Below are 24610 nucleotides of genomic sequence, written 5' to 3' on the forward strand. Positions count from 1 at the left end.
TCTCCGTCTTGCCTTTGCCGTCACTTCCGTTTCCGTGCCGGCGCAGACGCCGGAGGATTGCGAGTGGACGGCCGGGGGGAGCGAGAAGGCCCGTCTAGGCGGTGTCTGAACTGGGACTCTATGGTCGTCCGCCCTCTGTGCCTCCTCTCTAGCCGCCCACGCTCGATGCTCCGCGGTCGCTGGCCGCCGGCCGCCCTCCCGCCTGCCGGGAGGGGTGCGCAGAGGGAGGCGGGGCGGGAAGGCGCGAGGTGTCTCCTCCACCCGACCGGCGGGAGACCTGAGCAACCTCTGTGACAGCTCGTCGGCCGCCATGTCAGCGAGCGGGGCTGGAAACGGATTCGGCGCCCGGCGGTAGCCCTCCTTGCGTCTCCTGTCCCCAGGTAAGGAGAGGAAGAGCGAGATGCAGCAGACCCGGCCGGCTGGCGGCCGAGGGGAAAGCCTTTGGGACCCCCCTCGCTGCTTTCCCGGCGCTGTCCTCCTCTGGCAGCGCCGCTTCTGCCCTCCCGGTGCAGTGGAGCCCCGTTCCCTCACCTCCGCCCCTTCCCCGCGCCCCTCTTTTCCTCTCTTCCTCTCGCCGCCGTGGCCTCTCCCTGCGCCGCGCGCCCATTTCTCCCTCCGTAGGGCACTCGCGCCAGAAGTCGTCCGTCGCCCGGCTGCCCGCGGCTGCGGCTTCCTCTGCGCTTCTGTTCCTTGTCATTCTGTTGCCCACAGTCTCTCCACCTCTGCGGGGGATTTGTATTTTCCTTCATACCTGTTTCCCCCACCCCCCACGCCTTACCGCTTAGGCTGTCAAAAAGCACCTAGTGCCTCCCTTCCATTCCTCCCTCCTGGCCAATATTTACCTTTGTTTTTATTTTTATTTGTGTGTTGTTAAAGGTGTAAAGTTAAGATTTAAAAAAAAAAGATATAAAAGCTTAACATTCCTTCCTAAGCTTGGAAACATTAAGGTCTTAGAATGCTTATTTTGTTGCTTTTGTAAACTTAGTCCAACACATCTTACTGTGGAATGCAATTTAAAAGAGAGATTCCAAAGACTCTAAAAATAGGATGCCCTAATGGAAATTTTGGCAGTCTTTTTAACCTCTTAGGCAGTGTTAGAAGCCTCAGTTCTTTGAGAGTGATTTCAGTGTTTAAGGATTATACTCAAGAGCTTTACCAGCATCACTCTTTTTACCAAGGCAGGAAGCTGCAGGCATTCAACTTCCTATTTTAAAATATGCACCATGCTTTCTGCATACTTTACTGGCCGCGTAATTGATCTTGGCATTTTAAATGCACGAGGAAAAGGTTTCTAAGGAATGTATCACTTAGCAAATAGAAGTCTGAGGGTTTACTCAGCTGGTAAATATCAAATGGAGAAGGAATTGATGGCCAGCTGTGATCTTTTTCCGATTATAAATTTGTTAGGACAGCATAGAAAGTATCTTCTCAACTGTTGTGGAGCCCTGGAAACCCTTTGGTCTTGATTTTTAAAAATTCTTTTTAAAATGCGATTTTGCCATTGACAGTTCTCTAGAAGTTATTATTCTTGCACGCTCTGAATACCTGAGTGAACACCAGACGTGCCCCCCATCCTTTTACTGAGCTGTCCCTTTTCTCCTTATAAAAATATTTTTGTAGATTCAGAAATATGCAAGCTCTGGAGGTCTAAATATTGTTAAAATCAAAGCAGAAAGATGTGTTACAGTAAAAGAAGAAATAGTTCATTTACAGAACTGTATGGTTCAATTTCTCACTTTTAAAATATACTTTAAAAAATTGTGGTAAAAATACTTAAAATTTGGTTTCTTCATAGTATTCAGCCCTAGAGAAATTGATGTCACTTTTACTTTTGCTTTTGAGTGGTGTTATTCTCTTCTGATTTTGGAAAAGAGAATTAGATTATGGCCTGGCGTGCTGTGATTCTTGGGGTTGCAAGGAGTCGGACACGACTGAGTGACTGAACTGAACTGAAGTATCTCCCCTTTTATAGTGTTAATAGTAGTTTGTTTGAGGTTGTAGGTGGTTAAATAACACAAGAGACAGAATATTACATATTTTATTTTTCTGAGGTCCCAGGTGCTAGAAATGAAAGAAATGTCCGTTTTGCTTTAAAGATGAACCTTATAATCAGTGTTTAGACCTACTTTATTAGAAAAATCTTGGTTGTTTATTCCCCATCTTATTTTCTTAAGAAGTATAGTTTTTGCATCTGGTATTATTTTTGCCTTTTGGAAATATCTCTTTGGTGTCAGGCAAAATGATTCTACTGACTTTTAAAGTTTTTTCTATTATTATCTCAATTTAACTGATAAAGAAGCCAAAATACTTCTTTCCTTTTGACTTTTATGTTACTGTTGTGATTGGGAAATGCCAGGGGGTAAGTTTGTTGTCAGAATTAAGGCTGTGGGTCTACAGTAGTACTGTCCAATAGAAACACAAGGCATTAGTATATGAGCAATTTAAAGTTTTTTAGTCACATTACCAAAGTAAAAAAAGAAATAGGATTTATTTCAACATGTTTTATTTAATCCTATATATATCATAAAAGACGCTTACTCCTTGGAAGGAAAGTTATGACCAACCTAGATAATATATTAAAAAGCAGAGACATTACTTTGCCAACCAAGGTCCGTCTAGTCAAGGCTATGGTTTTTCCCGTGGTCATGTATGGATGTGAGAGTTGGACTGTGAAGAAAGCTGATCGCCGAAGAATGGATGCTTTTGAAATGTGGTGCTGGAGAAGACTCTTGAGAGTCCCTTGGACTGCAAGGAGATCCAACCAGTCCATTCTAGAGGAGATCAATCCTGGGTGTTCATTGGAAGGACTGATGCTAAAGCTAAAGCGACTGAACTGAACTGATATATATCATTTCAACAAGTGAACTGTTTTAAAAGTTAACAATGAGATATTTTACATTGTTTCATACTGAGTCTGTGAAATTTCGTATGTATTTTACATTTACAGTACGTTTGAATTCTGACTAGCTACTGGTCTTAGCTCGTGGCTAAGACCTTATTGGCTAGCATATTATCTATAGGATTTCTGTGTGATTCTTAAGATGTCTTCTTACCCTGAGATTCTGGGGTAAATTCTGTGAGGCAAGTTTAAAAATCCTTTTCCTGAAGTGCTAGGATGTTCAAATGAGATGATTCTAAGCAGGATGAAAGTCCTGAAGAATTTCTTCCTCTTAGTGTTGACTGTGTTAATACTGAGGAGGATAGACAGGTTGCCCTATGCTTGTTTAGTGAGGGTCATAAGATGTGTAGAGTGCTCAGTCATTTCCTGGGGAGTCATTGTTACAGTTATTTATGTCTGCATGTCAACAATGTGTCAAGGAACTGTATGAGTCTTTGTCTACTAAGTCTGTTGGCATTAAGTAGGGAGAACCTGAAGACAGACAAGAAGTTTGAACTTTATGGTGAACAGGTAGAATATCTGCTGTTGGAGACCTATTCTGAAGCAGTTTCAGGTATGGCCCAGAGTTTTGTGTATGTGCTTCTCTATCTGATGCTGTTATCAAAGGAAAGATAAAATCTTTTTAGCAAAAATTAGGAAGGAAGAGGGTCTGTTTTTTTACTCCAAAACACTGGGAGTAGTAGCAAAACACAAATGTGTATGGTGGTTTGGGTAAACTGTAAAGGAAATATGGCAGTTTTTAGGGAAAACTACTCACATATTGACTAAGAATGTGTTTTACCTTGTTTTTGCAACAGAAATGGTGATTTACATGGAACATCTCTTGTTCAGAGCTGTTAGGACTGAAAGATATAGCCCTGTTGGAAAGTCTGCAGCTCACAGACTTCAGTGGGTTACTGTGACCCTTCATTGTTCTTATCCTGATGTCTGTATTCTGTTAAACTTACCTAAATACTATTTTAGCTGCACTGTTTTACATTTACACTTAATGTCAAAATGTTCTTGAAGGATTCATTAATATTCATTGTAATTTAATGTGAGAAACTTGCCTCCTCCACAACTTTTATGGTATAAATAAATCTTCAATTACCTGATCAGTAAACAAATTCCTTCTGTAAAATCTAGTCAGTACAGACCTAGTGTTGGCAGTGTGTGCAGTATTAAAGGATCAAGGACAGATTTGGGCAACGAATAGTTACTGGTTGTTGCTTGTTTCATGAGAGGTGCTTGCATGTTATGTAGGAAAATGTAGCATTTTCATTTGTTTTCAAATATAGGTGGATATCTGTTGCTACCATTTTAGTTAGATAAGAGAGGAAATACACTGTTTTGTTCCTACAAATTAGCCTTAGCTATTTTTTCTTTAGTTAGTTAAGGATGAATAATTGATAGTCTGGCAGTTTGAAATTTTTTTTTTCAGTTTTATTTATTTTTGACTGTGCTGGGTCTTCGTTGCTACATGGGCTAAGCTGGGGGCTACTCTCTAGTTGTAGTGCGTGGGCTTAGTTGCACTGTGTGGTATTTTTCTGGATCAGGGATTGAACCTGTATCCCTTCCATTGGCAGGCAGATTCTTAACCACTGGACCACCAGCGAAGTCCTGCAAGTTTTTTAAAAACTCAGGTTAAGTGGCCTCTGCTCAATGGACATGAGTTTGAGTGAACTCCAGGAGTTAGTGATGGACAGGGAGGCCTGGCGTGCTGTGATTCATGGGGTTGCGGAGAGTCAGACATGACTGAGCGACTGAACTGAACGAGGATTATATTTTTATTGAGAAGTTCTACGTTCAGTAATCTGTCTCAGTACTCTTATGAGTGTGTTCTTTTGTTTAGGGCCTTGAAGATGCTTGTGAATATAGGCTTCTCTTTATTTATGGATCATTCCTTTGGGGGAAATTATATTTCCTTTTAACCAGGGGATACTTTTTAAAAATGCATTTGAAATAACTATTTTGTAATATTCTTTAATAAAAAGTAAAAAAAAAATCATATCTGAACAATCTTCAAAAAAAGCAATAATTGAAAAGTTCTGAATCTTATAATAGCCTGAGATTTCCTAAATTGTTTTAGTCACAGTTTTCAGATTCTGCTCTTTACCATATTTGGAGATGGAAACTTTTTGCCTTTATATGACCTCCTCCCTGCCATCTCTAGGGCTGCCCCCTGACCCCTGTTCATCATCATTAGCCATGTGGAGAGAAAAGGTAGTGTGTGTTTGTCAAAATACAGTTCGAGATTATTTTTCCCTTGACTGTAGGACAAAGTTTTTAAAAGTGACAGATTTAGTCTTTTTTATTAACATTGGAGCATTTGATATTTTAATTGACTGTACCTAAGCAGAAAGTGAAGAGGAACTCAAAAGCCTCTTGATGAAAGTGAAAGAGGAGAGTGAAAAGGTTGGCTTGAAGCTCAACATTCAGAAAACAAAGATCATGGCATCTGGTCCCATCACTTCATGGGAAATAGATGGAAAAACAGTGGAAACAGTGTCAGACTTTATTTTTTTGGGCTCCAAAATCACTGCAGATGCTGATTGCAGCCATGAAATTAAAAGACGCTTGCTCCTTGGAAGGAAAGTTATGACCAACCTAGATAACATATTAAAAAGCAGAGACATTACTTTGCCAACAAAGGTCAGTCTAGTCAAGGCTATGGTTTTTCCATTGGTCATGTATGGATGTGAGAGTTTGACTGTGAAGAAAGCTGATCGCCGAAGAACTGATGCTTTTGAACAGTGGTGATGGAGAAGACTCTTGAGAGTCCCTTGTACTGCAAGGAGATCCAACCAGTCCATTCTAAGGGAGATCAATCCTGGGTGTTCATTGGAAGGACTGATGCTAAAGCTGAAACTCCAGTACTTTGGCCACCTCATGCGAAGAGTTGTCTCACTGGAAAAGCCTGTGATGCTGGGAGGGATTGGGGGCGGGAGGAGAAGGGAACGACAGAGAATGAGATGGCTGGATGGCATCACCGACTCGATGGACATGAGTTTGAGTGAACTCCAGGAGTTGGTGATGGACAGGGAGGCCTGGTGTGCTGTGATTCATGGGGTCGCAAAGAGTCGGACACGACTGAGCGACTGAACTGAACTGAACTGAAGAGATTTTAAGGGTTTCCCTGGTAGTTCAGATGGTAAAGAGTCTCCCTGCAGTGCAGGAGACCTCAGTTCGATCCTTCGGTTGGGAAGATCCCCTGGAGAAGGAAATGGCAACCCACTCTAGTATTCTTGCCTGGAAATTCCCATGGAGAGAGGAGGTCAGCAGTTTACAGTCGATGGAGTCACGAACAGTCGGATGTGACTGGGCAACTTCACAAGAGATTTTAGGAATTAACAATATCTTGTGATTCAGTTAGTTGCTCAGTCGTGTTAGTGCCATGGACTGCGGCACGCTAGGCTTCCCTGTCCATCCCCAACTCCCGGAGCTTGCTCAAACTCATGTCCATTGAATCGGTAATGCTATCCAACCATCTAATCCTCTGTCATCCCCTTCTCTTCCTGCCTTCCATCTTTCCCAGCATCGGGGTCTTTTCCCAGGAGTCAGTTCTTTGCATCAGGTGGCCAAAGTATTGGAGTTTCCGCTTCAACATCAGTCCTTCCAATGAACACCCAGGACTGATCTCCCTTAGAATGGACTGGTTGGATCTCCTTGCAGTCCAAGGGACTCTCCAGAGTCTTCTCCAACGCCACAGTTCAAAAGCGTCAGTTCTTCGGCGATCAGCTTTCTTCACAGTCCAACTCTCACATCCATACATGACCTCTGGAAAAACCATAACCAGTCCATTCTAAAGGAGATCAATCCTGGGTGTTAATTGGAAGGACTGATGCTAAAGCTGAAACTCCAGTACTTTGGCCACCTCGTGCAAAGAGTTGACTCACTGGAAAAGACTCTGATGCTGGGAGGGATTGGGGGCAGGAGGAGAAGGGGACGACAGAGAATGAGATGGCTGGATGGCATCACTGACTCGATGGACGTGAGTTTGAGTGAACTCCGGGAGTTGGTGATGGACAGGGAGGCCTGGCGTGCTGTGATTCATGGGGTCGTAAAGAGTCGGACACAACTGAGTGACTGCACTGAAACTGAACTGAACTGAATCCAAAATCAGTCATTAGGCTTTATTTTCTTCAGCAGTTTACAAAGTAATCACTAGGTTCCTTTTGTTTCAGTAGTTTAAAAAAAAAATTGTTCTGGAGTTCTTTGTCATTCCAATTAGAGTTTATACTTATAGCATCGCATCAGCGCTGTAAAGAGCCAAAATGAGAAGCAGTGTCATAGGACTTCTTTGTTCATATAATTAAATGTTTTGTAAGATGAAATGGTTTGTCTTATTAGTCTTACTGTTGAACCCTAGTTTAAAATTGACTCTTATGTCAACCAAAGTTCGTATTTTTGCTAGCCAGAGAAAGATCTATTTCAAATTAATCTAAAGTAAACTATTTAATTCAAGAGGTAATTTTTTATTATATCAGGTATCCTCTTGGTTAATTATAATTCTGTGGATTTTGGTGCCTATAACCTTTTTGTCCTCTTTCAGGACAAAATCCCTAGGAAAACCTAGGGATTCCCTAGTAAATCATGACAGGTCTTTGGCACTTGAGAATATGGCTTATCTTCCCTGACAGCCTCCAAGAGTAAATGTGTGTATGCAGAAACTCATAAGCAAAAATCTTGCTTCAGAAACACTAACCTATGGTGATGAAACAGATATCTAAGACTGTCTTAAAATGATAGTTTCCATGTACTTGTATAAAACTTTGCATAAAACTGTATATTTTGCTGGAGAGTTTTCATTTTGTTCCAGTGCTTCGGAGTGTGTAAAAAAATATCCAGAATAATATCTCCTCTAGTTTATTCTGCCTAACTTCACTTTTTGTTTTTTTCCTATTGTGTCTTCCATGTAAAGTTCAAAAGTCAGAATAGCTCATGGTTTAGTATAATGTTGGCAGTGAGGGGTGGGGGTGGGTGGGTGGTAGGAGTACAACAAATATTACTCCTTTCTTTTTTCCTCTCTTTCTTCTCTATTACAGAAAATTGTGCTCCAGGGAGGCGGGGGCCGGGGGGGAAGGAAGCTAAATTTTAATTTAAGGAAAACATGGTTTTTCAAAAATTAGTGTTTTTTCCTATAATGAAAGTTGAACAGAAGATTTAATTTAGCAGTCAGAATCCATTGATCTCTCTTGTCCTACCTTTGATGTCTGGTGGACTTGCCAGGAAGAAACTTAGTACAAGTGTTAGCAGTACTGCTTGGGAAAGGAGTTCTTGGGGCAAGGAATAGTGAGTGACTTTATTCAGAAAGCTGAATAGGGGATGAACTGAAAAGGTGATGGACTAGTGTTCCAAAGAACCATTCCGCCAGTTAGAGGTCAGGCTTCTTTTTACCGAAAGGAGTGTGCCTGTGGTTGGTTGCTGGGAACTTCTTGGTGCGGAAATTCTTTGTTGCAGCTTTCCAGGTGGCCAGTCACAGTGTTCCTATAAACCTCTAGCAAGTCAGATGTTATTTTTTATCCCTGTGTGAACAGAAAAGTGTTTTACCTTTAGAGATCAGAGTCTTGAGATTAGGCTATCCTGTATGTTTTAGGCTATTGGCAACATTCTAAACTTCTGGCAACAGCAATAGAATACAAAGAGTTAAAGTAGAAGAAAGATCCAGTAAGATGTCAGATTTGTTCTTCCCTATTACACAGGGAAACTTTGCACTAATATGAGACAGTGCTAGAAATATATACACATAGGTGTTTTATTTATTATATATAAAATTTATTTATTTGGCTGTTCCATGCAGCTTGTGGGATCTTAGTTCCCCAATCAAGGATTGAACTTGGGCACTCAGTAGTTAAACCACTTACGCCTAACCAACTAGTGGACTGCCAAGGAATTCCTGCTAGAATAAATTTAATAGTGTCTCTTTTGTCATATGTGTTTCCTTTAGGGTATACTCTCCACTGAAATAAAATATCTTAGGGAAAAATCATATTCTATCAGCAGCCTTTCAAAGCATTGCAAGTTATCTTCCTCTGAGACAGGTTTTTTTCTGCACTTTTTTTTTTTTTAATTCTTTTCTGAGAATTTCTTACCTAGAATAAGTTGCCTTACTCTGGAATTTTTTTTTTCCCCTAAACCTCCATCAAAATATTTCTCTTGAATGGCTAACGGTGAGAAGGCATACTCGCTTTTACACCTGTCTCCATTCTTGCCTTGCTATTAACTTTTGGTGTGCTGGAGATATAAATTACCATGTCACTGTTGTCACATCACAGTAAGAATTAATATCATTAATGTTTATTTAGATATTTTATATAGGAGAGGAAAACAGTATCTACCTATTTGACATGGATAAAATATAATCTCAGGAAACAGAGTTTTTTAACCTTGGGTCCAAGAACAGGCTTCAAGGGGTCTGTGAGCCATGTGAAATAACTCTCATAACTTAGTGGTAGTGTATGTGCATTTTTCTTTTCTTTTAATGTGTATTTTTCTAAGGAGACATTTCTTAGCTTTTGTCAGATTCTTCAAAAGGTCCATGACCCAGAAGAGGATAAGACTCACAGAATTAATTTGAGCTTGGTTATAAATTGCTAATCCTTATAAGCAGCTATCATTTTATAAATATTCCTATATTGAAGCTTTATTTTTTTGGTAATATTTTAGTTATGAAAAAAATTTAATAGATTATTTTATAAGAAAAGGCACAGTGACTCTTTTTTAAAAAAGCAAATCTTCCTCAAATATCTTACCTTTTATTTTGTATGACTTTACACAGTTCTGTGGTTACTTTGTTTGTTTTTAAAATTTGTTTACCATCTGTGCATTTTACAGAAAGATGATTAATTCTTAGTGGTTGAATTTTTCCTGGCAGTTCAAAGAGTTGTTCATAAACTCAGAATCAGGATAAAGGAAAGCTGCATTTTATGAGGCTCCCCTGCCCAGTGAGAGGAATGCGTTCACAGATAGGTTGATTATATACGCATGCTCCTGATGAAGTAGAAGAAAGTAAGAAACTTGGTACAAGTAGAAAGGTCACCCTTGAACAACAGATAGAAGCATTCTACTACTGAGATAGAGGAGAAATAACTGATTACCAGCTGACATCTGGTAACTTCTGTTTACCTGTGGCCCGTTGAGACTGCTGAGCTAGGATTAGGAAGAGAACTGGAGGCCAGTGGTGAAGGTTAGTGTGTCACTCTGGGGTTGTGGTTGTGGGTGCTAATTGATGAAGCGTGTCTGGCCAGCGTTGAGGCTGCACCTGATGTTGGATGGGTACTGCTTTTATAGTTTCCAATCTGCATATTATGATTTTCTTTAGCAGCCTGGGTATAAGAGCAGAGAAGGTGGTCAGATTGATCAGGCCTGGGGTTTATTGGGTGGATGCAGTAGATGTATAAGATAACAAAGGAAGTAGCTAGAGATGATACATAAATTCACTGCTCAAACAGAAAGAATGCCAGGAGTCTGACTAATGTTTAAAAAAAAAGAAAATGCAGGAGTCTGGAGTTTTTGGTTTGTTTTTTAATAATTTAATTTTGTTCTTTTTTTTTCTTTTCATTTTGTCCATGATGCATTACTTGCGGGATCTCAGTTCGCCAAGTAGGGACTGAACCCAGGCCTTGGCAGTGAAAGCCTACAATCCTAACCACTTGGCCACAAGGGAACTCCTGAATCTGGAGTTCTTGATGTGGTTGAACTGGGTAATGGTAGTGAGGTAATGACAGTAAAGGTTGAGAGTTAGAAAGAATAGGAATTTAGAACCAGACAATGGGATATTGGTAGTTGGTGATGTGGAGATTCACCTGAGATGAATTGAGTGTTTTGATGCACAATAAAATCTAAGACTAGGGTGACAGTTGCTAAATTGACCAGACAATAATGTCGTTTATGATTTTTGAGACACAAAGAAACATGCATTCCATAAGTCTGTTAAGTCACTGTTTTTCCTATATGGAACACAAAGATAGTGTATTCTTTTTTAAAATGTTATTAGTATTTTTAAATTAATTTTTATTGGAGTATCATTGCTTTTCAAAGGTAGTGTTTTCTGAACAGTTATCTGCCTCTGGCTTATGAGAGAAAACCTTAATTAAAAGTAAACATATCAGCCTAAACTCATTTTGAAATTTCATAACTTCTGAAATGATAGAATTAATAAATTTTTACCTTTTGTTCAAAAGGGGACTAGAGAGTAAACTGGAGAGCTCCTAGGTTAGGTTTATAATTTTTAAATACTGTTAAAATGGTTTTGTTCTTTATTCTAGTTGAATTGATAGGTTGATTTTAATTTACTGATATCCATTTGAACCTGCACATTAAAATGTCAATATACGCTTTAGTGAATAGCTTTGAAATATGGTAGCTTGTCAAGGCGGAGAAGGCAATGGCAAGCCACTCCAGTACTCTTGCCTAGAAAATCCCATGGATGGAGGAGCCTGGTGGGCTGCAGTCAGTGGGGTCACTAAGGGTCGGACATGACTGAGCTACTTCACTTTCACACATTGGAGAAGGAAATGGCAACCCACTCCAGTGTTCTTGCCTGGAGAATCCCAGGGACGGGGGAGCCTGGTGGGCTGCCGTCTATGGGGTCACACATAGACGGCAATGACCTTGAACCTAGCATTAGTTCCGGTTAGTTCATTGGCTAATGTTTGAGCTCATAGGTCCTAGGTGTTCTTTGGAAGGACTGATGTTGAAGCTGAAACTCCAATACTTTGGCCACCTGATGCGAAGAGCTGACTTATTAGAAAAGACCCTGATGCTGGGAAAGATTGAGGGCAGGAGGAGAAGGGGACGACGAGGATGAGATAGTTGGATGGCATCAATGACTCAATGGACTGGGTTTGGGTGGACTTCGGGAGTTGGTGATTGCTGTGGTTCATGGGATCACAAAGAGTCGGACAACACTGAGCGACTGAACTGAACTGATCCCATAGGTGATCAGCATTATACTATGTACTGTGTGAAATGCAGTAAAAATGAGCCCTTTGATCAAAGCATTTGATGAAAAATGCAAGTCTCAAATATATACAGGTAATTTTTTAAGAAAAGGAAGGAAATTTACATGAAAACCTTTTTTGGTTTTGTCTAATTTATAGTTAATTTACTAAATATTTTGTAGAATTTATTTCCTAATTTTTCCAGAATTTTAAATGCAACCTTTTTGACCTAGGGTTTGGTAAACATAATAGGGAAAAGTTATGTAACAGTTTAGATGAATTCATTTCTAAGATCTGTAGTGTTCCATCATAGAGGTTTCTACTTTGTGCCCTTGAGAACTGGCTTTGTAGGAACTCCTGTTTCTGTAGGTTATTGGCAAATATATCCAGTGATTATTTGCTGCGCTAAAATAGGGTCGTAAGGCAATGAGAGTCCTTTGAGATAGTGGATAAAAGCAGTTTCCAAAAGAAAAAAAACACATTTATTACATGATATAATGCATGTTAAAGTGACTGCCTTTCTCAGTGCTAAGCACACAGAGCACATAGTAAGTTGGTTGTTTTGTTTTTAATTTGCTAAACTTTGTGATAACCTTGTATTTATTTGGATTATTTGTAAAGAGGTGAACAGTATTAATATATTGATTCACTGTGTAGCATTCTTCAGTTCAGTCCAGTTCAATTCAGTCACTCAGTCGTGTTCGACTCTTTGCGACCCCATGAATCACAGCACGCCAGGCCTCCCTGTCCATCACCAACTCCCGGAGTTCACTCAAACTCATGTCCATCGAGTCGGTGATGCCATCCAGCCAGCTCATTCTCTGTCGTCCCCGTCTCCTCCCACCCCCAATCCCTCCCAGCATCAGACTCTTTTCCAGTGAGTCAACTCATCGCATGAGGTGGCCAAAGTATTGGAGTTTCAGCTTTAGCATCAGTCCTTCCAATGAACACCCAGGATTGATCTCCTTTAGAATTCTTAGGAGTTATTAAAAAATGTTGTATCCTTGATTCAATCCTTTAACGTTTTTCTTGAATAGAAAAAGTATTGTGTGTTAAATATACAGAAATACAGAAAGTAATACAGAAAAGAAATACAGCAAAATACAGAAAATAAAAATAAAAAAACTGTATTCCCATCAGCCAACAGCCAGAACTGTGAACATTTCTGTGTATGTACTTTCAGCGTCCCTGGAGTGTGTGTAGGCATAGTTGAGATCATATTTATGATTTTAAGTTATATTTATTATGGATTTACAATGTGTACATTTTGTGGTGTTGTAACGTCTACGGTATAAGCTAATTTATTTAATCATTCCCCCTAAAGTGAAAGTCGCTCAGTCATGTCCGACTCTTTGTGACGTACAGTCTATGGAATTCTTTAGGCCAGAACGTTGGAGTGGGTAGCCTTTCCCATCTCCAGGGGATCTTCCCAACCCAGGGATCAAACCCAGGTCTCCCTCATTGCAGGCAGATTCTTTATCAGCTGAGCCACAAGGGAAGCCCAAGAATACTGGGTGGTTAACCTATACCTTCTCCAGCAGATCTTCCCAACCCAGAAATCAAACCTAGGTCTCCTGCATTGCAGGTGGATTCTTTACCAACTGAGCTATCAGGAACATGTTATGAAATTGTTTTCTGATAAATTGTGCCAGTTTATATTTAAACTGAACAGCATGTGACAATGCCTATATCACTAATCATGTCTGACTTCTGCAACCCCATGGACTGTAGCCCTCCAGGAGCCTCAGGGTCTCAGAGAAGCCTGGCAGGTACAGTCCATGGGGTTTCAAAAGTGTCAGACACGACTTCGCAACTAAACAGCAACAACAAAGGGCAGTGTGAGTTGAAAAGGCAACTTCAGTAGGCCTCTAGCTACTTCTTATACTTTTCCCTCCAGCCATTCTCCTCTAACAATTCCTAGTCTTTGTACTACAGTGCCTGTCCTATCCCACCTCTCTTTATTGCCCATCTGTCTAATTTTTCCCTTTTAGTCTTTGTTTCAATCTTTTCTCCTCTGTTTTTTCCTGTATGGAAGGGCCTACCCAGCCAGAACAACAGAGCAGAGCAGTCTGTTTTCTGCTGGCAGGGTCACTCAAGAGAGAAAGATGGCTGAGACAATTAAGCTTAGGTATTACCAAATTTACCAAACTGATAAATCAGTTTACCTCTGCACAGATGAATCCAAAGGAAGACATCAGGGGTGAGGGAAGTTTCTTCATAACTCTCAGTATTTATAGTAACTTTGCCACATTCTTGTGATTAAAAAACATATATTAGCATATGTTCAATGCCTTTAAAAATTCTTTTTTCTGAGAACAGAAATAATACAACTTACAGCTCAATAAATAATAACCCACTTAAAAATTGGGCAGAGGATCTGAATAGACATTTCTCCAAAGACACAGTTCAGTTCAGTTCAGTTCAGTCGCTCAGTCGTGTCCGACTCTCCGCGACCCCATGAATCACAGCACGCCAGGCCTCCCTGTCCATCACCAACTCCCGGAGTACACTCAAACTCATGTCCACAGAGTCGGTGATGCCATCCAGCCATCTCATTCTCCGTCGTCCCCTTCTCCTCCCGCCCCCAACCTTTCCCAGCATCAGAGTCTTTTCCAGTGAGTCAACTCGTCGCATGAGGTGGCCAAAGTATTGCAGTTTCAGCTTTAGCATCAGTCCCTCCAATGAACATCCAGGATTGATCTCCTTTAGAATGGACTGGTTGGATCTCCTTGCAGTATAAGGGACTCTCAAGAGTCTTCTCCAACACCACAGTTCAAAAGCATCGATTCTTCGGCGATCAGCTTTCTTCACAGTCCAACTCTCACATCCATACATGACCACGGGAAAAACCATTGCCTTGACTAGACGGACCTTGGTCGGCAAAGTAATGTCTCTGCTTTTTAATATACTATCAAGGTTGGTCATAACTTTCCTTCCAAGGAGCAAGCGTCTTTTAATTTCATGGCTGCAATCAGCATCTGCAGTGATTTTGGAGCCCAAAAAAACAAAGTCTGACACTGTTTCCCCTGTTTTTCCATCTATTTCCCAAGAAGTGATGGGACCAGATGCCATGATCTTTGTTTTCTGAATGTTGAGCTTCAAGCCAACCTTTTCACTCTCCTCTTTCACTTTCATCAAGAGGCTTTTGAGTTCCTCTTCACTTTCTGCCATAAGGGTAGTGTCATCTGCATATCTGAGGTTATTGATATTTCTCCCAGCAATCTTGATTCCAGCTTGTGCTTCTTCCAGCCCAGCGTTCCAAAGACACAAATGACCAATAAATACGTGGAAAGATGCTCAACATCATTAGCTGTGAGGGAAATGCAAATCAAAACTATGTATACTACTGCATATCTGTAGATAAAGGGATTGTAACCTTGTACGTTGCTGGTAAGAGTGTAAAATGGTACGCCCTCTGTGGAAAATAGTATGATGCCTTCTCAGTAACTTAAACATCAAATTAGCATATGACTCATAATTCCATTCCTAGGTACATACTGAAAAGAATTGAAAACAGATGTTAAAAAACAACCCAAAAGCTTATATAGGAATGTTTGTAGCAACATTATTCATAATAACCAATAACCAGATAGTAGAAACAACCTAAATATCCATCAGCTGATGAATAGATAAAGTGGTCAACCAATATAATGGAATGTTATTTGGCAGTAAAAGAAATGCAGTATTGATAATATGCTACAACATAGATATACCTTGAAAATACTATGCTAAGTGAATGATGATAGTTATGAAAACCACATATATGATTCTGATATGAAATATTCAGAATGGGTTGGTCATAGAGAAAGAAAGTAGACCAGTGGTTGCCTAGAGCTGGCTGGGGGAGCTGAGAGAATGGAAAATGACTGCTAATGGGTGTGTGGGTATTGGGGAGCAGGGAGGTTCTTTTTGGAATGATGAAAATGTTCCAAAATTTATTGTGACATATGTGCACAGCTTTGTGACTATACTGAAAATGGTTGACTTGTATATTTTAAATGTGTAAATTCTGTGGTATGTGAGTGATATCTCAATAAAGCTATCATTTAAAAGCTCAGTTGGAAAAAAATGCATGTTTATCATAGAGAATGTATAAAACATAGAGAAGTACAAAAAGAAAAAAATTGTTAGAATTTAAAATTTTTCCTATTTTCATTTTTATGATAAGATAAAATGCTGCTGCTGCTAAATTGCTTCAGTTGTATCCGACTCTGTGCGACCCCATAGATGGCAGCCCACCAAGCTCCTCTGTCCCTGGGATTCTCCAGGCAAGAATACTGGAGTGGGTTGCCATTTCCTTCTCCCAAAAGAAAATAGCATAAGCTTATTCAAGATCAGCATGAACACTGCCATAAAACAACTTCCTGCTATGGGATTTCAGTGCTCAAATTTCTTTTTATAATCACGGGGTAAAATTAATAGGTTACGTCTTTGGAGCAACATTATAGCATGTTGTAAAAACAAAGGTTTCTCAGTAGTTAGTAGAGAAAAGCAGTGGGAAGGCTGAGTATTAAGGTGCTCATGGTAAATAGAGGTGCTGAACTCGAACCTGTGTTATCATAGTTAATACCAAATTCAGGTTATGAACAGACATTTAATTTTTGCAGAGCAGCATCATACATAATATTAAATTAATGTTAATTTTAATATTATTGGTGCTTTTATTGCTTGTATTAGTTTTAAATTTTGTTTTGGTTTAATAATTGTATTGGAGTTATAAACACATAACTCTCTTTTTACATCTTTTAAGTAAAAATAATTTACCAGTTCATAAGGACTATCATAATTATTTCTTCTAATAGCCATCCAAGAGGAATAATGGCATAAATAGTTAGAATTAAAAGGACCCATGATTTTATTGCTGAAAAAATTAAGACTCAGAGGGGTTTCTTGCTCAGTCTTTTCAAACAAGTTTAGGGCTTGGTTAGCATTCAGATTTCAGTATTTGTAGCCTAATGTTTTTTCCTCTAATGCTTTTATCACTTTTTTCTTTTGATTTATTCTCAATTATTATTGCCTTAGCCTGTGGTTTCTTTCTTTCATGTATGCTTTGTCACCTCAGATAGAGCACTTTTGGACACAAATTGCGCCTCAGTTCTTTTTGTCCTACGCTCCTTCACCCCGCTCCACCCTGCTCCACCCGCAGTGGACACTGCACTGAGCCTGGTGTTATATACTTAGTTGGCTCTCAGTAGATGTTAATAAAGGGTTTTAACTTTGCCTTCTGGGAGCCGTGGAAACTTGGCCTTCAAAATTCAAGCTTGGGCCAGAGTGCAAACCTTTGGAAATCTTGTTCTAATATGGAGCAAATAAAGTAACACTTTTTCCGTAAAATATTGATTTGGGGTTTTGGTTTTTTTTCTGGTCACACTGAACCAGTCCTCTCAGCAGTGAGAGTGAGGAGTCCTAACCACTGGCCACCAGAGAATTCTCTTATTTCAATTCCAACCCACTCCAGTGTTCTTGCCTGGAGAATCCCAGGGACGGGGGAGCCTGGTGGGCTGCCGTCTATGGGGTCACACAGAGTCGGACATGACTGAAGTGACACAGCAGCAGCAGCAGCAGCTTTTTAGAAGCTATCCTACCCTCTGTTGATGGATCATTGCAAAGTTGTAGGTTTTTTTGAAGATTGCTAAGTTGAACATCTTCCTTTTAGTAAAGAAAAGAACATGTACTAAAATGATTCAGGTGCAAATGTTTTTGTAATTAAAACATCTTCAAAATGGACAATTCTTATAAAAAAAAATGTAAACAGTAATCCTGTTGCACTATTATTATGACTTTGTTTTCCCCCCTCCCCCGCCCCATAGTCTCTTTCCTCTCCTACTTTTACCTCCTTATTCTAATTCTCTTTCTAGACCTTCTGACCATTCTTCTGGGTCTGATTTTGAACTAACTTTGGGCCAAGGAAACTCAGCAGTAGTGAGGGTGGTATCCTGTAATTTATCCACTATTTTATACCCATCATTCAAATTCTCGAACTGTATTGCTACTTTCACTTGAACCTCTGAGATTACTCTATTATTTTAGCCTTTTACTTTTAAAATTTCAGGAGAGCCCTATTAGTAAAATAATATATTTTCTTAATTTCAGTAAGAGTGGTCATAATTTTTATTGGAATCAGTTTTATTCCATTTACTTCATAGGTTTCATTTTGTCTTATAAAAGACCATGGAAAAATCTTTTTATGTTTTTCTTTAGTGGAGAAATTCAGTCAAGAATGTGAGAAGATGAAACTTTCAAGTAAAATTGTTGTTGAAAAAAAGGAAATTCTAGATCAAAATAAATTTGACCTTGGTCTAGTTCCTTTTGTCTCATCTCTATATTTGAAAGGAACTTAAAACATTTCTTCTGTATGTTCTTTGAATAGTTAAACGTTATCCTTTAATTTACATAGCATAAAATGAAGGATTTGTAATTACAGACTGAAAATTTTCTGGATCAGAAAGTAGAGTGGGCCCATTTAATTGAATCTTTGCTTTTTGTTCTAATTCATGCTTCTTTTTTTTTTTTCAGATTTGCTGAATTGCCCTTATATTTAATCTTTCAATGACAAAAGTGCTCTTTTAGAGTTTCCCCTCTATTTCTGTTTCCTACCAGATAATATTTGTGAGGTCTTTTTTGTTAAATAAAGTTTAAATATTGAGTGATGTAACCATTTTTTTCTAAGTTTATTTTCTTAGGTAAGAGGTAGTGAAAAAGAGATGTTAGTGTTTTAATTCAATTGAACAATCATTATTTAGCACCTATTATGTGCCTAGGGCTTTGCTATGGTAAGTGTTGCAAAAGAAGTAACACATTCTCTTCAGGCACTTGGATTCTGCCTTGGGAAATAATATACTTGCATTGGAATAGCTTGTGGAAAAGCCTAAAGCAGTAAGTAAGCAAATCTGAGGCAGCACCCACTAGATGGGGGTCCCCAACCCTACTAGGAATCAGGCCATATAGCAGGGGGTAAGTGGGTGAGTGAAAAAAGCTTTATCTGTATTTACAGCCACATCCCATCGCCCAGGTTACTGTCTGAGCTCCACCTCCTGTAATTAGATTCTCATAGGAATGAGAGCCCTACTGTGAATGTGCATGTGAGGGACCTAGGTTGTGAACTCCTTGAGATCCTGATGATCTGAAGTGGAGCTGAGGCGGTGATGCTAGCACTGGGGAGTGACTGCAGATACAGATTCATTAGCAAAGAAGTTAACTGCAGAGACCATAATAAATCAATTGTTTGCAGGCTCATCAAAACTCTTATCAATGAGTGAATGGCAAGTGACAAGCCACATCTGGTAGCAGGCTCTAAGTCAGAATCCAACACTTATTTTAGTCCATGTGTGGTCCACCCTTTATTTTATATACCACTTCCATCCATTTCTATTCCCCACACTGCACACTTGTCTCACACAATTTTGGGAAGCCCACAATATAACCTTCACCAAAATTAGTGAAAAACAAATGTTGCTGGAGAGCTTCTTTGAAAAGGGGGAAAGACCCAATGATGAGACAGCAGAAGACTCTAAGACTGCCAACAAAAAGAAAGCTGCATTTTAAAGAAAATACCAAGAGTCCTACTTAAGTTATGGGTTCATTGCAACAAGTGATTCACATTCTCCAAGCCTGCTTTTTATAATATGTGGCGACTGACTATCCAATGAAGTCATGAAACCTTCACAACTGCTTTGCCACTTGGAGACGAAGCACCCTGCATTAAAGGACAAGCCTTTGGAGATTTTTCAAAGGAAAAAGTGCAAACATGAAGAACAGAAGCGATTATTGAAGGCCACCACTTCATCAGACGTGTCTGCACTGAAAGCATCGTTCTTAGTGGCTAACTGCATTACTGAAGCTAAGAAGCCCTTTCCTATTGGTGAAGAGTTGATCCTGCTTGCTGCTTAGGACATTTGTCATGAACTTTTAGAAGAGACTGCAGTTTGAAAGGTGGCACGTGTTCCTCCTTTGGCTAGCACCATAACTAGATGAACTGATGAAACAGCAGAGGATGTTGAGGCATAATTATTAGAGGATTAATGAGTCACTGTGGTACACAGTCCAGGTTGACAAGTCTACTGATGTTGACGACAAGGCAACAATGCTTGTTTTTGTGCATATATTTTTCAGGAGGATGTACATGAGGATGTGTTATGTGCACCTTTGTTGCCAGCCAACACCACAGCTGCAGTATTCAAGTCTTTGAATGATTATGTATCAGGAAATTGGTGATACATGGAATTGGTCATTCCGTGTCGGTATATATAGACAGAGCTGCTGCCATGACTAAAACTTTCTGGTTACACTACTCAGGTCACCAAGAGGTTGCTTCTGAATGTGAGTCTGTGCACTGTGTCATCCATGCAGAAATGCTGGTTAGCTGAAAAATGTCACCTGAACATAACAGCGTTTTGCAAGGTGTGATTAAAATGATCACATTTAAGTACATGCCCTTAATTCACGTCTGTTAGCACAGCTCAGTGAGATGGACACAAGAGCACACACATCTTCTCTTATACACAAAAGTGAGGTGTCTTTATAAAGGAAGATCACTGGCCAGAGTTTATGAGTTACAAGAGCCACTCCAGAGATTTCTTTTAGAAAAACAGTCACCACTGGCAGTATATTTCAGTGACACAGAATGGGTGGCAAAACTTGATTACTTGTGTGACACAGTCAGCCTGCTCAAAGAACTCACTCTGTCACTTCACGGGAGAATGACAGCTGTGTTCAAGTCAGCAGATACAGTGGCTGCATTCGAAGCCAGACTGGAATTATGGGAGCGACGAGTGAACAATTGGAATTTTTGATGTTTTGAGCTTTAAAGAGATTTTGAAAGAGACTGACCAGGGCCTTCTTTCTCCCAACTGGATGCATTATCACCTGTCTCAGCTTTCAGAAGAGTTTGAGCATTACTCCCCTACCACAAAATACCCCTGGACTGGGAAAGAATGGATGCCAGGTGAATCAGTTTTGTCCATTGTAGAAGAGGATCAACTACTTGAAATCGCAAATGATGGTGGCCTTAAAAGTAGGTTTAAGTCACCTTCAAATCTGCACACGTTCTAGATCAAAGTCAAGGCAGAATATCCTGAGATTTCCACAAAAGCCCTGAAAAGCCTGATGATATTTCCACTATCCTGTTTTTGTGAATCAGTTTTCTGCAGGGACAGCAACCAAAAGAAAATCACAGAGTAGACTGAACATAAGCAACACACTTTGGGTGTCACTGTCTCCCATCAGCCCCAGGTGGGACTGTCTCGTTGCAGGAAAACAAGCTCAGGGCTCCCACTGATTCGCATTATGGTGAGTTGTATAATCATTTCATGATGTATCACAATGTGATAATAGAAATTCAGTGCACAGTAAATGTACTTGATTCATCCTGAAACCAACCCCCTCACCCCCCATCCATGGAAAAATTGTCTTCCATGAAACCAGCCCCTGATGCCTAAAAGGTTACACTAGATACTTTTAATAAATACAGTGTTTACTTCATTTAAAAAAAAAAAAAGGTCTTTGTAAATGTTTTAGCATAGATCCAGTGTAAGCTGTTTCCATTTATGACTGGACTTCTCTAAGGACAAAGAATAAATTTGTATTATATGTATTGTAAATTATATTACAGTTTCCTTTCGTCCTCCTCCTAATTTGTCCCAACTTTTCATCTTCAACAACTTAGCTCAGATTCTACCTTGTGTGTCATCATCAGAGGCAGCACAGACTCTGGAGCCTGTCAGCTTAGGTTTGAGTTCCAGTTCTGACAGCGGATTGACCTGATAAGTACTTAACCTATCAGTGCTTTGGCTTGCTCACCCATAAGATAGAGGTGGTAACAGTAACTGCCTAAGAGGATTGTCGTGAGGCTGAATGAATCAGTATGTACAGGGCACAGAGTAAGTACCGTATGAATATTTGCTTTTATTCCCAGTCTGTTGTTACGGTTATTCCTCACAATAAGTGTAGTCATTCCGTGAAGGCATGTATTTGAATCTAAATATTTTTTGGAATTTTATGTTTTTTTAAAATTATGGTTCATAGCATCTGTTTTAACATACAAATAGTTCCCCCACCTCAATTTTTGGAGTCAGTTGATGTTATCAGGAAATGTTCACTTTATCATCCTATGAATTTAAAGATCCCTGGTTAACTTTTTTTCCCCTTGTTTTCTCTTTTTCTGTTAAGTATTCATTATGTCTGACTATGTACGTTATACACATGTGCTCTCCACTAGCCTATAAGTTCTTCTCAAGGAAGCATTCTGTCTCGATAATGGTGACAAATGTAACAATTATTCATCACAATATCATGCATCTTGCTATCGTTAGAATTTCATAATTAGTCCATCAAACATTTTAATATTGTGATTCAAGTATAAATCATAGCTGGAAGTGCAATCCAACATTATTTCTACTCAGTAGTTTGGGTGATACCCTGTAATCTACCCACTGTTTTATACTTGGGCTTCCCTGGTGGCTCAGTTGGTAAAGAATCTGCCTGCAGTGTGGGAGACCAGGATTTGATCCCTGAGTTGGGATGATCCGCTGGAGGAGGGCATGACAACCCACTCCAGTATTCTTGCCTGGAGAATCCTCATGGACAGAGGAGCCTGGCAGGCTGCAGTCCATGAGGTTGCAAAGAGTCCCACACAACTGAGCGACTAAGCACATTAAAATCTACTAACTACTTAATTGTTCTCAGGATTTCCAATACCAAGCTTACACACTGAAGGAGAATGTTCATTCAACAGACAATTCTTGACTGGTTTCTTTGCATCTAGCACTAGCCTAGGCACTAGAAAGATGTTTTTAAAAGTGACAGTGTATGGCATATTCCAGATTCACGTAAATGTCAATTCAAATCTCAGTCCTGCTTCTTTCTTGCTATATAAACTTTGAGCAAGTTATTCATTTCCCTTTATGTTTCCATGAGAATGAAATGAAAAATAGAAGGATTTCCATGAGAATGAAATGAAAAATAGAAGGATTTCCATGAGAATGAAATAAAATAAGATACGTAAAGTGTTAGTGTAATACCTGGTGTTCATTAAATGTTGATAAATAATCACATATAATCAGCAGCTGTTTTAGCACAACATAGGGACAATTATCCAGTAGACTTGGATTTTAACTGCCATATTGGGACAGAAAAGGAGGGCTTAAGTCCAAGCCAAGGAACCTGAACAGGGCATTGGAACTGAGAGCTGCACATACAGCCAGGACCCTGAAGATCTCAGTTCTCCAGTGATAGATTTAGGGGAAGGAGGTGTCTGCCTAGTAGCAAAGAGACAAGGAGTTTTTCTGTCTCTGCCTTGATATTCTGTTGGAAAGTAGCTTCTTATTGTGTTTGTAATCATGAGTCTATTAACTCTAAAGTTTGAGGTTCATATTAATGCTTTCCTCAGTTAAGAATTAATACAATAATTAGCCCTGGCTGGTAACATAACCAGGGATACCTGGCAAAAGCTAAAGCAGTCTGGAAGAAGTGATCCTAAAATCTGCCTATGCAGGATCCCTACAGAGCAGCATATTCAAAATCACAAAATAATTCGCCACTATCAAGAGTCAACAGAAACAACAAACAATAGATTCAGATTCCTAAGAATGAGTATTTTCTTTGTAATTATATACTTGATAAAATTAATAAAATGGGGAAAAAAAGGAAAAGATGCTATCAAAAAGTTAAAGATATTTTAAATAGTACTGTATGACTTCTAAAAATAAAAATCACAAAAATAAACTGAGCGAACAAAGTAAGCAACAAATTGTATACAGTTGAACAAAGTAGTAGTTCACTGGATGATATATGGTTTGATTTGAAATTCAAGCCCCCAATCTCAATACAATAATATAAATAGAAATTATAAAAGAGTCAGTGAGGTAGGTCATACAGTAAGGAAATCTGATGTATATCAAATTGTAATATTTTTATTTTTTTATTTTTTAATTGAAGGATAATTGCTTTCCAAAATTTTGTTTTTGCCAAATCTCAACATGAGTCAGCCGTAGGTATACATATAATCCCCTTCCTCTTGAACCTCCCTCCCATCTCCCTCCTCATCCCACCCCCAGGTTATTGCAAGAATACCTTCTATGCGTAAATAAAATCCGTGTTTGTTGTATGCTCTCTTAGAATCATTACCTTCACATTTTACAATAATCAAGCATTTGTTTTTCTTGATTTTCTTTTTCTTTTAGTTGTGTTATATAGGGCTTCTCTGGTAGCTCAGCTGGTAAAGAATCTGCCTGCAGTGCAGGAGACCCCGGTTCAATTCCTGGGTCAGGATGATCCACTGGACAAGGGATAGGCTACCTACCCCAGTATTCTTGGGTTTCCCTGGTGACTCAGAAAGTAAAGCATCCGGCTATAATACGAGAGACCTGGGTTTGATCCCTGCGTTGGGAAGATCCCCTGGAGAAGGGAATAGCTACCCAACTCCAGTATTCTGGCGTGGAGAATTCCATGGGCTGTATAGTCCATGGGGTCGCAAAGAGTCAGACACGATTGAGCCACTTTCACTTTCATTTGGGCTTCCCTGCTAGCTCAGTGGATAAGAATCTGCCTATAATGCAGGAGACCCCGGTTCGATTCCTAGGTCAGGAAGATCTGCTGGAGAAGGGATAGGCTGCCCACTCCAGTATTCTTGGTCTTCCCTTGTGGCTCTGTAAAGAATTTGTTACATAATTTGTTGTGTTTTTATTATTTTTTAATTTATTTTTTATTGAAGTATAGTTGATTTACAGTGTGTTAATTTTTGCTGTACAGCAGAGTGGCTTGAAGTAAAGTGAAGTGAAGTCGCTCAGTCGTA

At 39.6% G+C, this 24610-nt stretch overlaps 1 protein-coding gene across 1 annotated transcript in view; it reads left to right on the forward strand.

Moving 5' to 3' along the window:
- The first annotated feature begins 188 nt into the window (after positions 1–188).
- Positions 189–24610, forward strand: part of CNST (consortin, connexin sorting protein) — a 98593-nt gene continuing 74171 nt past the window's right edge. Inside the window, exon 1 of the mRNA XM_055419739.2 lies at positions 189–380. The gene's annotated coding sequence lies outside the window, so the exon portion shown is untranslated. The remainder of the gene's footprint in view (positions 381–24610) is intronic.

This window comes from Moschus berezovskii, chromosome 17, assembly GCF_049115385.1.
Source record: "Moschus berezovskii isolate FMDL1 chromosome 17, NW_MosBer_1.0, whole genome shotgun sequence".
NCBI lineage: Eukaryota > Metazoa > Chordata > Mammalia > Artiodactyla > Moschidae > Moschus > Moschus berezovskii.